We start from the raw sequence: 17,140 nt of genomic DNA on the forward strand, positions 1-17,140 counted from the left end.
CTGGTTGGTATCAGTAGCATGTATTTGTTCAAGCCAACATGCATTTACACATCAGTGACTATAAACAAGTAATGCCAATTTACAAATTTAATAACTATTCCAAAGATTGGACACTCATGACATATAAGCTTTGAAAACCTAAACTAACCATTTGTACTACATGATTCTGAAAACATACATCATTAATTTGACTCCCAAAAGGCATTTAGTAACAATTTTCCATGCCCTTTCCTTCTGTCTGCAATAAAGTCTACTTTAATAGAATTTCATAATTTCTTCCAATGTAAGCTTCTATCTTTAACTTAATGTCATACACCAGGAAATGTTAAAAAATATGTAAATAAATAAATGTATAAGAAATGATGGATCAAAAACAGTGAACATAAAAGTCTACTGACTGAGGCAAAAGACACTGTCAATAGGACAAACGGAAACCAACAAATTGGGGAAAGACCTTTACCAATCTTATATCTGGTAGAGGGATAATATCCAATATATACAAAGAACTCAAGAAGTTAGATTCCAGAGAACCAAATAGCCTTATTAAAAAATGGGGTACAGAACTAAACGAGGAAGTCTCAACTGAGGAATACCAAATGGTTGATAAGCACCTAAAGAAATGTTCAACATTCTTAATTATCAGGGAAATGCAAATCAAAACAACCATGAGATTCCACCTCACGCCAGTCAGAACAGCTAGGATAAAAACCTCAGGTGACAGCAGATGCTGGAGAGGTTGTGGAGAAAGAGGAACACTACTTCATTGCTGATAGAATTGCAAGCTGGTACAACCACTCTGGAATTCAGTTTGGCAGTTCCTCCAGAAATTGGACATAGTTCTACCAGAGGACCCAGCTATACCACTCCTGGGCATATATCCAGAAGATGCTCCAACATGTAATAAGGACACATGCTCCACCATGTTCATAGCAGCCTTATTTATAATAGCCAGAAACTGTAAACAACCTAGATGTCCCTCAACAGAGGAATGGATACAGAAATTGTGGTATATCTACACAAGGGAGTACTACTCAGCTGTTAAAAACAATGAATTTATGAAATTCTTAGGGAAATGGATGGATCTGGAGAATATCATGCTGAGTGAGGGAACCCAATCACAAAAGAACACACATGGTATGCACTCTCTGATAAGTGGTTATTAGCCCAGAAGTTCAGAATACTCGGAGTACAATCCACAAACCACAAGAAACTTAAGAAGAAGGAAGACCAATATGTGGATGCTTGATTCCTTCTTAAAAGGGGGAACAAAATACCCACGGAAGGAGTTGCTGAGACTAACTATGGAGCAAAGACTGAAGGAAAGACAATCCAGCTGATATAGCTGTCTCCTGAGAGGCTCTGACAGTAACTGACTAATACAGAAGTAGAGACTCACAGCCATCCATTGAACTGAGTACAGGGTCCCCAATGAAGGAGTTATAGAAAGGACCCAAGGAGCTGAAGGGTTTGCAGCCCCTTAGGACGAACAACAATATGAACTAACTAGTACCCTCAGAGCTCCCAGGGACTCAACTACCAACCAAGGAGTACACATGGTGGGACTGATTGCTCTGTCAGCATGTGTATAGTAGAGGATTGCAAAGCCTATCATCAATGGGAGGAGAGGCCCCTGGCCCTGTGAAGGTTCTGTGCTCCAGCGTAGGGGAATCCTAGGGCCAGCAAGTGGGAGAGGGTGGAAGGGCAAGCAGGGGGAGGGGGGAGGGAACAGGGATTTGTTCTTGTTGTTTTTTTGTTTTTGTTTTTGATTTTTGTTTTTGGAGGGGAAACTGGGAAAGGAAAAATCATATGACATGTAAATAAAGAAAATATCTAAAAAAAATTACTGAATATGTATCAATTGTATGATGTATCAACACCTGTGCATATTTTAATTTTTGAAAGTCTACAAAATAAATTTCCAAGCTATTATATGCCACTGTTCAAATGTGCCTTCAAACATAATTTTTACTCTTAACTCAGTATACTGTATTGCTATGGTTTATCATAAACAACAAAAAAAGTCTACTGGCTGATCTGATTAAGGTAGCTGGAGTCTCTTCCATGTACCAGATAGTAAAACTTGATGATATAAGATGATGCATATTTGTGAATAAGATACTATGAAACTTCATTCACACTGATATATGTATATAGTAACAATTATATATTATATATTAATATGAATGTTGGAAAGAATTTCACATGAGAAAACTAGAAAATGAACTGTGGGAGAGAGGAATAGGGAGCCTCAAGGTAACCTCCATTTTGAGCAGCAAATTGCATTTCAACACAGGTCATCACATGGGTAAAGCAACAGTGGATAATTCTTTTGTTTTTTTTTTTATTAGATACTTTATTTATTTACATTTCAAATGTTATCTCCTTTCCCGATTTCTCCCCAGAAAGCCTCTATCAGATCCCCCACCTTCTGCTTCTATGAGGGTGTACACCTACCCACCCAACCACTCCCTCCTTTTTGCCCTCGGATGCCCCTACACTGAGGCTTTGAGCCTTCACAGGACAAAGGGCTTCTTCTCCAACTGATGCCCAACAAGGCCATCCTCTGCTACATGTACTGTGGGAGTCCTTCCATGTATACTCCTTGGTTGGTTGTTTAGACCCTGGGAGCTCTGGTCGGTTGATAATGTTGTTCTTCCTATGGGGCTGCAAACTCCTTCAGCTGCTTCAGTCCTTCCTCTAGCTCCTCCATTGGGGACCCTGTGCTCAGTCCAATGGTTGGCTGTGAGTATCCACCTCTGTATTTCTCAGGCTCTGGCAGAGCCTCTTAAGAGACAGCCATATCAGGCTCCTGTCAGCATGCACTTCTTGGCATCCACAATAGTGTCTTTATTTGATGATTGTATGTGGAATGGATCCCCAGGTCCCAGGTGGGGCAGTCTCTGGATGGCCTTTCCTTCAGTCTCTGTTCCACTTTGTCTCTGTATTTGCTCCAGTGAATGTTTTGTTACCCCTGCTAAGAAGAAATGAAAGATGCACACTTTGGTCTTCCTTCTTCTTGAACTTCATGTGCTCTGTGAATTCTATCTCTTTGTTCAGAGGCTCATGGACTTTATTTCAGACATGCAATTCTTATCCATATATGTATATATGAACATATATATTCATGCATCTCATGGATCATATATATACATATATACACACACATATATTTTTACATATATATTTACATATATATAATCTACAATGAAGTTTTAGAGGACAAATTGATTAGGGAATTCATGTGTTCTTAGTACATGATGTGTTGTTGTCAAATGTATCTGTTTGAAAAATCATGGACAGATGTGTAACTTGCAAAAATACATTTGTGTGTCTAATTGAATATGTAAAATCTGGTAAATTTGTGATACCCACTTCACATTTCCTTGCACATCTCTAGCAGCTGTCCCAATTCCAAAATATCTCCTATCTTATCATTTTATGATGTTTTGCAATTTCTACAGTCACTTAAAATTATCCTCACAAACCCAGTTGTTGTATTGTACTTCCCACACTAATTAGGCAGTCACACAAAGGCAGTCAGTATAGCCTATTATTTGAAATTATACATGCACACTGTCTTCTGGGACTGAATCACTTACTTCTATAGCATCAAAATTATTCTAATCTAAATTTTAAAATGAATGTAACATTCTAATGACTGTTTTCTTTCCTTTTTGACAGATTGTCAAAATCATTAGGGGCCAATCTGATGTCTATAAGGATATAGCAATCAAGTATTATATGAATGCTTTTAACCATGTAATTTGCTTGGTTATAAAGTTTATTTAGTCAATTAAAGAAAAAATAAAATCAATGCAATTTCCTGCATTTTGGAGACTCTTTAAATTGAATGTCTTTATTTTATGTTAGATGAAACTCAATGAAATTTATAGGTAATATATTCATGGTATGTATGATATTAATTTTTTACTAAATAGAAATATAAGCTATTTTAGTAATCACTTTATAATCATAAGCTTCTAAGGAGGATGATGCCCTGTACAAATCATAACAGATTCAAAATGAGGTGTTCCCCTTAGCAGGGCTAAAGATTCAGCTTCTAGTATCTGAAAGTTAGGATGCAGTCTTTGTTTTAGGATGGATCTCTGGGTATTTGCACAGTCTATGCTTTTAGCTGTATTTGAACAAAATAATGGCTCCCTGACTTAGCTAGAAGTAGATGAAGTATTTAGTTTTATGTGTTACATAACTACTGATGCTGAATTCTACAATGTAATGCCAGGTGGCACTTGTCAAACTTGTTATGGACTGCAGTATCATTTTCGATGTTGTACTTATCCAATGCCTGAGTAGCACACTCGACTTAGGCCTATTGCAGCTCTTCTAATATGACTGCCTTTTTTATCACTGCCTTTCAGTTGCACAAACTTGTCCTGTAGCAGTGTCAATTTTCCCAGTCCAATACCATTACAGGACATTTCACTAGTGAACTTTTATAGTCACATTTAGGCCAGAGTAGGGGAATGAGGTATAGAATAGGAAGATCACTTTCTATAATCAGGCATGTCACTTAAAGAGCTAGGTTTTCAAAGAGAAGACTCTAGAATCTCAAGCAATCATTTATAGTACCCATCACAGTTTATACAGACATACTTATGTGTGTGTAAGTATATTTATGTATATGCATACATTGTATATGACATACATGTGTGATAGCAACAGAAATTCACTTTGATTACTTATACAGAAATGAATGAAAAGTTCAGAGTCTTCACTGAACAAAGGGGTATTTGGAGATGGGTACAATCTCAGTGGTATTAGACTTGCCTAACATGCATGGGGTCTTGAGTTTAATGCCTGGGTTCCTTGGCCTAACATATCTAATTCTTTTTACCATTGCAATTAGGATTACTTTGCCATGAGAAGTGTTTCAGCCATTTGGTATCAGAAGACTGACAAATACTCTTTAGTGTATTGAAGAATGGCTAGAAATCTAGAAACACCAGTGTTAAAATAATGAAAAAATCATAGCTGAGTTTTTATTCAGAATTTTATTTTCATCCAAACACAAGAAAATGAGACATTATGTATTCACTATATGTTTAAAATATACAAAAAATATTCATAGGCATTTTTATGAAAATGTATATGTTTCTTAAATTCCATTCAACAGAATAAAAAACAATACAAATGATGTGAAAAAATTCCAAGGATTTAGAAAAACCATGTTGTGAGTATTACCAATTTTTGGTTTGTGTTCTACTTTTGGGTCTGTGTTATATGTGCCAGGAGAAAGAACTTAAAGAGGAAGAGATTAAGCAATCATAAAAAGAAAAAATGACTTTAAAGAAATTGTACTCCTTACCCATAAATAGATAAGTTGAGCATCCTATTTATTTTAGGTAGACCAGTTGCCCTGAGCGACCCTAGACACTAAACATTCCCTTTTCTGAAGGAGTTCACAGAGGTGGCAATCTTCACCATCTTCTGCCAAATCAAACCTCCTGCTACTACATATTTGACTACTGGACTGCTCAGGAACTTTCCTTCTTTTATTTTAAATGAACTGCAGCTAAATATATTCCCTTTTCTATGAAGCAAGTCTATGTTGTAGAAGTTGTCTACCGCCTTCCCTTACCACCAATGGGACACAATTTTGACTAATGCAAATTGTAGAAAAATTTTATATTCACTTTTTGGAAAGGAGTTGAGTTATTTTTCCAAGAATTCTGATGAAAGATACAAACAAACAAGCTCTCTTTCTGCTCGGTATAATTATATAACTGTTTCCTTACAGCTACACATTGTCTTCCATCTTACTACCTTCAAAAGAGTTTCCTATTAAAGCTAAGGCTTGCTTTGGATTGAAGAAATACTGTAGATGATAGAAGAGATGGAGGAAATCTGTCTTGAGTAATATTGATTATCACTGCTTGATCATGTCTCTGCTAAAGTTCTGAGACAGCAATTTTTCATCATTGTTTAAGACAATTGAGTTTAATTTATCATGGCATGTGGAAGATTCTTGATATCTCCTATTCATTTTTTAACTGAAAACAACTCTTGACAAAGAATCATTATTTCCATTTTATAGGGAAAAAGCATAATTTCAAATCATTCCTCTATGTCTATTCAAGTTCAAGACAGACAACATTTTCACAGCAAGCATTATAGTCTCAGTTCTTTCAAGAAAACATGTCACACTAAAGTTTTACTTGTTCCTTTTGTTTATGATATTTCTCTCATGTATCTGGGCGTTTCTTATTAGCATCGGTCATTTCATTCTCTCTTTCACCAACTTAGATGAACATCTATCTCACAATTTTCATTTATTATTATTTTACTAAACCAAGTCTGGGGATATGGCTTAGTTAATCAATAAAGTGCCTGTTGCACAAACATTAGTACTTGAGTTTTAGCCATGTAAACACTTGTATAGTGTGATCTGTAATCTCCTGAGTAGCTTAAGGCATGGACAAGTGTTTCCACCAAGCTCACTGACCACACAGTCTAAACAATCCATTATCTTCAATCCAATAAGAGACTGCTTAAAAAAATCTAGAGAGAAATCATAAAAATAACTCAAACTTGAGCCCTTGGTTAAATATGAATGCACATGTCCATGCATTCACAACTCCAGGTAAACATATTTGCACAAAAACATATCTCTGTACACATATATATGTACAAAAATTAATTAATTAAAATGAAATAAAGGTTTAGAGAGATGGTTCAGTTGTTAAGAACATTTGGTGCTCTTGCAGAGGACCCAGGTATGGTTGCCAGACCCCACATACTTGTTCACTACCTTCTGTAACTCTAATTTCAGAGAATCCTATAACTCTTCTTTCCTCTGTGGACATTTTTATGTATACAGTGCACATTCATATACACAGGCACATACTCATACACATAAAATAAATATTTTAGATAAATTAATATATATTATCAGAGAAGAATCAGACAGTTTTTGCTTAGAAAAGAGATATAGATAGATGATAAATAGGGAGGGAGGGAGGAAGAAAGAGAGGGAGAGAGAGAGGGGGAGAGAGAAAGATAGGGAGAGAGTGAGAGAGAGAGGGGACAACAAAATTAAGTCTGTATGATGGGAGAGACTAAGAGTAGAGGATGAGAATTTAAGAGTTTCTCTTAAATAGGAAGCAAGTTCTCATTTGAATAAATACTCCTATGTAAAACTTACCCTTGAAATAAAATATAATTACTTATATATTGATTCTGCTTTACCAGTTACATTAAAGGTCTCTAACTCTTAATATCTAAAATGCAATTCTATGATCAGAATGTAAAATTTCTTAATTTGTTCCTTTCTGTTAGAGGTAATCGAAAGATGGAGTTGGTGGTATAGTTGAAAATTCCAGCCAAAAAAAGAGAGTCAATGACAAATCAGCAGAGAACAGCATTTTCAGCAATTGTGTCCTTAACACAAGGTCAGTGGTCCTTTGAGGTCCAGAAGAATCTTGAAGGTCCTAGGAGCCTATCACTAACTCTGCTAATGTTACAATATATTAATGTACATTTCTGCCCCAAATGCTTAATGTGTAATGTTTAGAGAGATTATTATATTCCATTAAGGGTAATTTTCTCTCATGTCAAAAGGAGCTCCATTATTCTCATAATTCTGAATTTTTCTTTTCTCAGTGGAATCAGGGCTAGTAGGATAAGTGGTCTAGAATTTGTCCTTTCCAGTAAAATAAAACATGATTAAGAGAAAGATGAGGTTCCTCTGCTCTAAAAGGGTGAATGCTTATTCAAATAAATGCAACGCTGAAAAATTTGAATTGAAGTTTTAACATGCTTGCACAATTATATACTTGGATTTTGTCTAACTCTGTTCCAAGAAATGGATTGTTTTCAAACAGTTTATGGGCCTAAATACCTGAGGAAATAAAATAAAATATTTGCTTTTTATAGAACCACACTTTATCACCTACTTTCTCCTTCATCTTTGTAAAGATTTATGTGGAAATATTGTAATACTTCACATGGAGGGTCCACTTTATGCACAGCATTAGACATTTGTGTAACAAATAAGAAACTATGTGCCTATGGTAGAGTTAAACAGTTAGAATTTAATGGTAATGGATGCCAAATATTTTCTTTATTTTAGTCCTATGTGTGGATCTATGTTAAATACCTACATTTCCTCAATTCTTGGTCCTGTGCTTGTACACAATATGTTTCTAGAGTAGACAGGGAAAACAGAAGCAGGCCCTAGATCAGAGTGACCTGAAAAAAACCAGAAAGAACTGCATTGGTGAGCTGAGTGAAATGTAATATATGGACTCGACCTTGTCTGCTATGCTCCTTTGGACACATCTGTAGTGAAATGTGGTCAGGTATTCCTCAGCCAAGAAACACCTTCCAGGAAGACACTTTTCATGACCAGTGTGAGATAGTGGGTCCTCGTGTATGTTCCTGTTTTTCTTTAATTTCTATACTGATTAGGAAATTAAAAGATGACCCTGTAGATAAAGGGGTTCATTTAGGGACTAATTAGGAATAATGACATATGTTCATACAAATCATAATGTGTTAGTATATAAAAAATAATTTTTGAAACAAGTTAAATAATTTCTTAATTAGAATGTTCATGATGACCCCCTTTCTACCCTTTCTGACACATATATGTATGTGATCTTTTATTTGTTGTTAGCATTTGAATCATCTATGTATATTTATGAGGAAATTCTAACACTGGTCTGAAGGAGACAGTAGAAATGATGTCAGAAAGTAGTCATGAAAGGTTTCATAGTCACTGAGAAGAGAAGCTAAAGAATGAGAAAGCAAATGAGGGATGATAAGGGAGGGTATTTGAGAGAGTCTGTTAGCAGAAAGAAATTAAAATAAATCATTAGTTTCCCAATGTGATGATAAAGTAATCAGATCAGCACCCCTGCATGACTTATAGAAATATCTCCTTTCTTCAGAAGTATACCATCCTCCTCAATCTACTGACATGTCTTGTGAGGATTCCCATAGTAACACATTTCCCTTTAAACCTAATTTGAAAATGCAAAAAGTTCTGAATTATTATTTCTTAAGGACACAATTGGTATCATTCACAATTGTACACCCATTACTACCACAGTATATAGCACACAGGGAATATTCAATGTACATTCAGTAATCAATACGTGTATAAGATAATTATATTTAAATAAGTGTTTAAAATTAAAATAATAATTATATTTAAATTTAATAACAATACATTCTCTCAAATTCCACTTTCCCTGGTCTTGGTTAATTTGTACAAGATTCATTTATTATACTTTGAAACTTTTTATCAATGATAATTATAATTCAAATTAGTTTTAGAGAAAGGAATCATTTTTCAGTAATTATTTTAAACTCTAATCTTTTCCTTGTGATTTCATGGCAGAATGGACTTGAGTTTGGATTCATATTCCTGAGATTTTATTTGTGACTCACTACTTACTATGTCATCTTGAGCAAATGGTTCAACTTCTGGGGCCTGACTAAATATAAAACAACTGAGAATTAATATCATTAGAGAAGATAGTACAGTACATTAGATGATATATAAATGTTAATTCCTTTCCTTTCTTATGTCATTTGAAAGAATAACCACTGCCCTCATAATTTACAGAACAAGGATGTTGCTTGTGGATTAAAGTATTTGAAATTTTTTTATTTTTGAGAATTTCATGCACATATACAATGAAATACAATTATTACACTATGCATTCTTTCCTCTCTAATGATTATCTCATATAATACCCCCTCCTAGCTTTATGTTTTTTTTTTAACAATGTTTAGTTATTGCTCCCTGTATGTACATTGATATCGGTGCATTCACTGAACCATGGGAACCTCAACAGTGAATATAGCCTCACTAAACCATGTTTGTCCTCCTTCAGCAACACTCCTCTGTCAACAGCTCCTCATTATTGGGTGGGGCCTGAAAGTTATCCACTCAGCTCCACTTTTCTTGGGATATTGACTGGCTTGTTCTTGTGTAGGTCTTGTGAAATAACTATAGTTGCTGTGGTTTCATGATTGTTCTAGCCATTTAATGCCTCGCAGCTAGTATTTCAGAGTAGTCCTCTGTATCCTTCTGCATTCTTACCCACCCATTGACTTTTTCTTTTACTCTTTTCTCTTCGGTGATGTTTCCCGAGCCTTTTAGTAGGGGGTTTAGTATAGCCAGTTTAAGGATGAGCGCTGTAAGAATTAGTTTTTATTTCATTGGAATTTACTACATTTCCCTAGTCTTTGTTTGAGGATATATCCTAAACATATTTTTCACTCACTTCACTTCAATTTGTCAAGTTCTATTATGAATCCAGGTTCCCGTGTATACATATTCAGAGGACCGAGGAGGACTGCCTATGTCTTTTGTGTCTCTCTCTACCTTAGTGCTACTAGACAAAGTCACTCAGAAAATTAAAGATTCCTTCTTTGGCTAGACTTGTGGGCTAGCTGACTAGCACAGTCACAAGGTATGTCTACTTCTCCCCCATATGCTGTGGCAATAGGCAAATATAACCATGCTTGTCCTTTATCTGTAGGTGCTAGGTATATGAACTCAAGTTCTTATGCTTCCATAGAAAACGTTCTTACCCAATCGAAGTTTCCTGAACTTTAAGAGTTTCAGTTTATCTTGCATTCTGTCTCAGGGAGTGATTTCTTTATTTAATAAATTGTATATTAAAAACCAATAATCAGTGTGGGTAACTTATTGATAGAGCTTATCTAGCATACACAAATACCTAGGCTCCATTAACATGAGCATTATACCTGCTTTTAAACAAAGTGTGGAGCAGAGACTAAAGGAAATGCCATCCAGAGACTGCTCTACCTGGGGATCCATCCCATATACAGACACCAAACCCAGACACTATTGCAGATGCCAAGAAGTGCTTGCTGACAGGAGCCTGATATAACTGTCTCCTGAGAGGCTCTGACAGAGCCTGACAAATATAGAGGCAGATGCTCACAATCAAACATTGGACTGAGCATGGGAACCCCAATGGAAGAGTTAGAGAAAGGGTTGAAGGAGCTGAGTGAGTTTGCAACCCTATAGGAAGAACAACAATATCAACCAACCAGACCTCCCAAAGCTCCCAGGGAGTAAACCACCAACCAAAGGGTATACATGGACCAATCCATGCATCCAGCTGCATATGTAGCAGAGAATGGCCTTTTTGGGCATCAGTGAGAAGAGAGGCTCTTGGTCCTATGAAGGCTTGATTCCCCAGTATAGGGGAATTCCAAGGAGGGGAGCCAGGAGTGGGTGGGTGAATAGAGGAGCACCCTCATAGAAGCAGGGAGAGGAGGGATAGGATAGGGAGTTTCTGGAGGGGAAACTGGGAAAGGGGATAAGATTTGAAATGTAAATAAATAAAATATCCAATAAAAATAAGTATATACATAAATAATAATAAACAAAACTAGGAAAAGGTAAAAAAATAATGATATAAAATTAACAAAAAAGAAAAAAAGAAGCCAATAATGGATCAAATGTAAAAGTATCTTTTGTTTTCTGGAAGTAACTACTGCCTCTGTTTGCTAACCTAGGCCTAGCCCTGGAAAGATCTAGTCTTCATACAATCTTACCTAGGCCTACAATGTTTTCAGCCCCTGGGACTTCTTACTGAATAAGAGCATCATTTCTAGCTCTTTCTAAATGCCACTGGTTAAATAAATCTAGCTGTGCTGTGTCCAACTCCTTTTCATGCTGACTGATTCAATCTGGCTTCTCTTGGCTTCTCCTGGATTGCTCTGCTTGGCATCATCCTAACTTTGGCAATATGTTCTAATCTTCTGGCTCCTTCACATGTTTTCACTCATTCTTCACCTGTGTCTAGCAGGTTCATTCTCTGTCACCTGTCTCTGTACAGCTGTGACTGATAAAGTGTTCTCTCCTTTCTCCTCCTCTCTCTCCACACTATTCTCTCTTAAGTAGTCTTTCTTGTCTCTCTGTTCTCATGAGAGTTGGGCAAACCTGATTCTGTCACATCATTCTCTGATTCATCACTTAGTCTGCCACATCACTTTCAAATATAGGTATTTCCTTCTAAAAACTAACTTTACCTTCATTGTTTGGGATTAAAGGTGTATGCTAAGGCTGTGCCACATAACAACTAGAAACAGATTTTTCCAGTAAACAACACAGTCTCGGGTTCACAGTGTGATCAAATATCCTGCAACAGTCAGGCTGGCAATATAGTGATAAGTAAAATAGAGAATATGCAGCATAATTACCACTTAGTTTGATATTTATGATTCAGACATGCTTACTTTATAAACCTTCCAATAATTAGAACACCTTATATTACCATATTTTGAAATATCTTTTCTCTATACTTTCCCCATCATTCATAGTAATGAGAACCCCTCAGTAATTAGATTTCAAATGCTTTAAATAACAATACCTAGAATTACTCTAATTTCCTCTGATTAATTTTCTTTCTGAGTCAGATTTGTTTGCAGTCTATTAGATGCACAGAACAAAGACTAAATTTTTCACTAATTGTCTTAGACCCTAATCTCACTGAGGTGAAAACTACAGTTTCAGAAATCATCATATAATAGTTAACTTCATTACTCATTAATATGTCATTGATGATTCTGCTAATCATCCTTTGTGTTGGTAAAGAATATGTCTTTAAATCCAAAGTTGATTAAAATCTAAGACTTTAATGTAGTGAAGTACAGTTTCTTTCATTTGCTTGAAAGGATTTGAGGAATTGAACCTTTATCCACTTCCTAGAAGTGACCTTTCTCTTCATTCTAGTTTAAATCTCAACACATTTTTAAAGGAGAAAGGCAGCATTTGGAATCTACATTTTACCCTTCATTAAAAAGTAGCTATTTCTTGGAGCTTATTGTTCATTAATAACTGTGATGATTTTCCTTAGGGGAAATGTGTCTCTCCATATATGCAGCAACTATTTGTTATGCTGATAATGAAGATGATGTTAGTTCCTTGGTGTTGCCGGTCAGTTATGCCTAACTTACAACCACCAGCCACATCAATAATGCAGGGTGTTTACTCCGTGTGTCCTTCCATCCATTTTTAAAATATGTCATTTTAGCTCAGTAAGATCCAGCTTTGACTTGTCTAATGGTGAAAACAAGTGATCATTAGACTCTTCTCTGGTATATGAGCTAAGATTTAATGCTCTTTAACTTTAAATAGTTTAAGTTGTAACTATGTGTAAACCATAATTTATATAATAAACCATAATTTATATATTAAATTCATGATATAATTTCTAATAATTAAAACAGTCTTGTCAGGATAGAATGATGTAGTTGAGATGAAGAATTAAAGAGGCTGAGCTATGGGAACCAAATCAAATTAAGAAATAGAACTCAAATTGCACACAAGAATTTTCTATTTTTGGGGGGGTGAGGGGTCTATGGTTAAAAGCAATGAGTTCATCTCTGCATCTCCTTGGGCAAAGTTTAACTGGGAAGTTACTGAAGCGCACTGCCTTGCAAAGGAGTAAAGTGAATTGTGACTTATGAATTAAACACAGACCGTTTCTTTGGTTGCTAGCTTTCCCATGTAATAAATAAAGTTGTAACATTTTAATTGTTAGCAGATTTATACCAGTGACTTAGTCAAGACCAAAAAAATGAGGCTAATGCAGCTAAAGAATAATAATGAACAAAGAGGTTTTACTTTTTTAAATAGAATATCTTATTATCTAGTCATAAAATAATCCTTTAAAATGTTGCATGTGAACTTGTCCATAGTATCATAATAAAACTGACTTTTTAGTAGAACTTAGTAGATATGTTGGCACTTGAGCACAATGTTTTTATTGAAACATTAGGATTATTAACATAATTTTGCTGTAGTCAAAGCGCAAAGATTATCATTAGCAAAATAACCATAGATGTATGTCTGGCATGTACCTGTAATATGTACACTTATACAATATGTAAAGGAAAGCCTTATTTCTTTGCTGACAAAGAGTTTACGGGCATCATGTGGTGTAATCTATATCATACTGATTTTCAGGGTTCCTGTTTGTTTGATTTCATGCAGCTATATTCTTTCAAATCTGAGTTGTTTTCTTTCACTAGCCTCGCCTCAGCCAAGACTGTGAAATTCCTACAACCATAGTTAATCTATTACAATAGGCTAAGCAAGAAAGAAAACAAGCATCTACCCTAAGAAACACAGGAAGAGAAATACTCACCAAGGGGAAACTGACTATGGCACAGGAGATTCTGCATGGACCTTTCAGACAGTGTACAGGCAGGCTCTCAGCAGCATGATCATCTCCCACAACTAATTCAACCTTTCTCTTTAAGCAGTAACTAGAAGAGAAACGGCCTCAACCAGAAAGCTTACTTGCCTCTAGGTCCCAGGAAAGGTCTGAGCCAGAAGCTTAGAGGTCAGGAAATTCTGCTCTTCTCTCTTCTTCCTCATCAGCATGTTAAGTGATGCTTTTTTTGTTGTTGTTGTTTTGTTTTCAAACGTGAATGGTGGTGAAAAGGGCTAGGATGCTGTGGAGAGGGAGCCAGTCTGAGGCCAGGTATTCTGCCCACTTCGCAAAACTCTCTACATGTTTGCTTTCACCACCTAGATTGAGTGGCTGAACATCAATCATGCATGCGCTCAAATATAAATACTCAAGCATATTCCAAAGTTAAATATAAAACAGATCTGGACCCATTCAGTGTCTCAAATTATCTGGTCCAGTGCTTCTATCCATTAGTGTGGGTAATAGAGAACAGACTGAAAAATGCTTTCTATTCAGGAATGATGAGTTAGGCTTTCCATCCCCAGAAGTGACTATCACAGTTACTGAATGTGCTGAATGCCTCCATAAATCCTTGCTGAATGTAGGTAGGAATAAATAGCAACTTTCTGAGGTACTGAATGACTTGGGAAAGGAGAATGTAGTAGACCAATTATTCAAAATTGAAATCTTGAGGAAGACCCACTGGCTTGTATCATTAAACAAGCAAAAGAATTTTCTAAACAACAGTAGCCAAGCCACCCAGGCTGGACTTAACTTCTAAATATTTATGAAACATTTCCTAAGAAAGCGTGATACATAGTCTGCACATATAAAAATTAAAAACAGATTCGGCTTGAGAAAACATTTATAGTATATATCAAAAGGGCATCTTTTTAGTGAGAGCTATAAACTAAATTTAGAGATTCTGTGACCTAGAAGGCAAGGAAATTGAATACTTTTTTTTAGAAACACAGGCTGTGTGGCCAAAACCTGTATTCTGGCCACGTGTATAGTGTAACATCCTAAGGAAGAAAAATACGAGTAAAAGACAAAGACAGACTAGAGTTTCAGTTCAGCTTGCCCTGACTCCATCTTTCCTTCCCTCTCATTCTCAAGGGAAAATACTGCAAAGACTGAAGTATGGTATGATGGCTGTTCCATACTAACACAGGTGATAGTAGTCAGTCTATGTCTTTAGATGGAGACTTGAAAGTTAATAAAAACTATGACATAAATGTATCGGAAGAATAAAAAGCCTCTGAAGGTGGCAAGCTAATGGCCGCCTATGTGAGGGATGGCAAACAGGAGAGGTAGGGCAAGGAAGCAACAGTCTGTCTCAGAGTGAGAAATAACATCAAAGCTTCAGAAATCCACAAAAAAGGTGAGAAGACACCAGAGAAGGACAGAAACAAAGACGGGGGTTGGGGGGGGGGAAGCAAAGCAAAGAAGTGGCTGAAGCCTTGCTTTGACCTGGAATTCATTGCCAGACAGTGGAGACCCAGAAGCAGCTTTCAATAGATAAGGCAGAGGGGAAAGACTTCATTCTCACCCTTGGCACAGCAAACAGCCCTCACAACCTCAAATTTAACTGAAGGTTTTGATGAGACAATAATTCCTCTGAAGGACTGGTCTTCAATAGAGAAAATTCTACTTTTTTTACAGTAGGGGACATAGGGGGAAGTGGCTGGGTACCATTTTGGAGGGAATCCATTGACAAAACCAAGCTACCTCGGGGTCTGAGATCACGGATACCTCAGTTTGCCCTGACACAGACCTTGCATAAAAGGAGGTTCAGAAAGGTAAGCATGAGAAGAGAAGGCCATGGCTTGGACAAATGTTGCAAGTGTCCTGAGCAGCAGTGGCTGGGTAACACCTGGAGATAAAACTGAGCTATCCTAGGGGTCTGAGATTAAGGAACATCTGTAGGTCATGTGCCTGCTGACCCTGACATAGCCTCTAGCTAAAGGATGGTTTAGAAAGGCAGCAGTGAGGATCAGGACATGGCCTGGACAAACGTTACAGGTGTCATGATAGTTACGCGTGGTGGAAATGGCATCGGGAGAATTAGCTGTATCATCGATGGCCTTATCATCTGAGACTTGCCATAGATTTTGATAGTGCTGAGCTTAAGATTCTAGAGCCATCTGTCTGGCTTTCATAGCTTCTGAACCAGGGAACTCTAAAGTTCCAGAGATGTTCATGGCATTTATACTGTCTTTGTAGAATGATAGTTAATACTCAAGATGCCTTCATACTGTAGAGGGCTATGTTCTGCCTATATCTTAGTCTTGTGATGGTTGTGTCACATTCCCAGAACACTGGGGGGACTCCTCAACTAACATAACCACTTCCAGGGCTATGGTTTAGAAGTCTCTGAAGGGTGAGTGACTCTGTCTAGTCCACTGACTACACAGTGAAAGTAGTTAGCAAAGACCCTTACCAATACAGACAGCCATGGTGATCATCAGAAGCTTTTTCTGACAGAGACTCAGCAAGAGTACAAGCTGCAAAAATAACAAGAATCACCAGTTCGACTGACCCCCTCTCATGCATATAGCTGACTTTTGAAACCAGAAAGAACTTGTTCCAGCGACTCAACCCTCTTTTTTCTTTTCTCTCCCATATCATTCCTTTCCAGTTCTTACACATTCAGCAGAAACTTCCTTTATTATATTTTATATATTTTTATTTCTTATCCCACATCAACAATTAATCTAACTTTTATGTATATCTCCCTATCTTATGTTCTGATCTCCACCATTTGCACTATGTTTCTTAAAACACTATGTTTCTTGAAAACCACATTTGATTTAAAAACATATATTCTTGTGTCTTATTTTTCATTCTATTTTTACATTTAATACTGTTGGGTTTTTTTTTATTTTCTTTATTTACATGTAAATTTCTCCATTCCCAGTTTCCCCTCCAAAAAACAA

The 17,140-nt window shown here is 36.5% G+C and overlaps 1 pseudogene; it reads right to left on the reverse strand.

Moving 5' to 3' along the window:
- Nucleotides 1–4,131: 4,131 nt before the first annotated feature.
- Nucleotides 4,132–17,140, reverse strand: part of LOC116104792 — a 26,999-nt pseudogene continuing 13,990 nt past the window's right edge.

The sequence above is a fragment of the Mastomys coucha genome, unplaced genomic scaffold, assembly GCF_008632895.1.
Source record: "Mastomys coucha isolate ucsf_1 unplaced genomic scaffold, UCSF_Mcou_1 pScaffold22, whole genome shotgun sequence".
In the NCBI taxonomy this organism is placed as follows: Eukaryota; Metazoa; Chordata; class Mammalia; order Rodentia; family Muridae; genus Mastomys; species Mastomys coucha.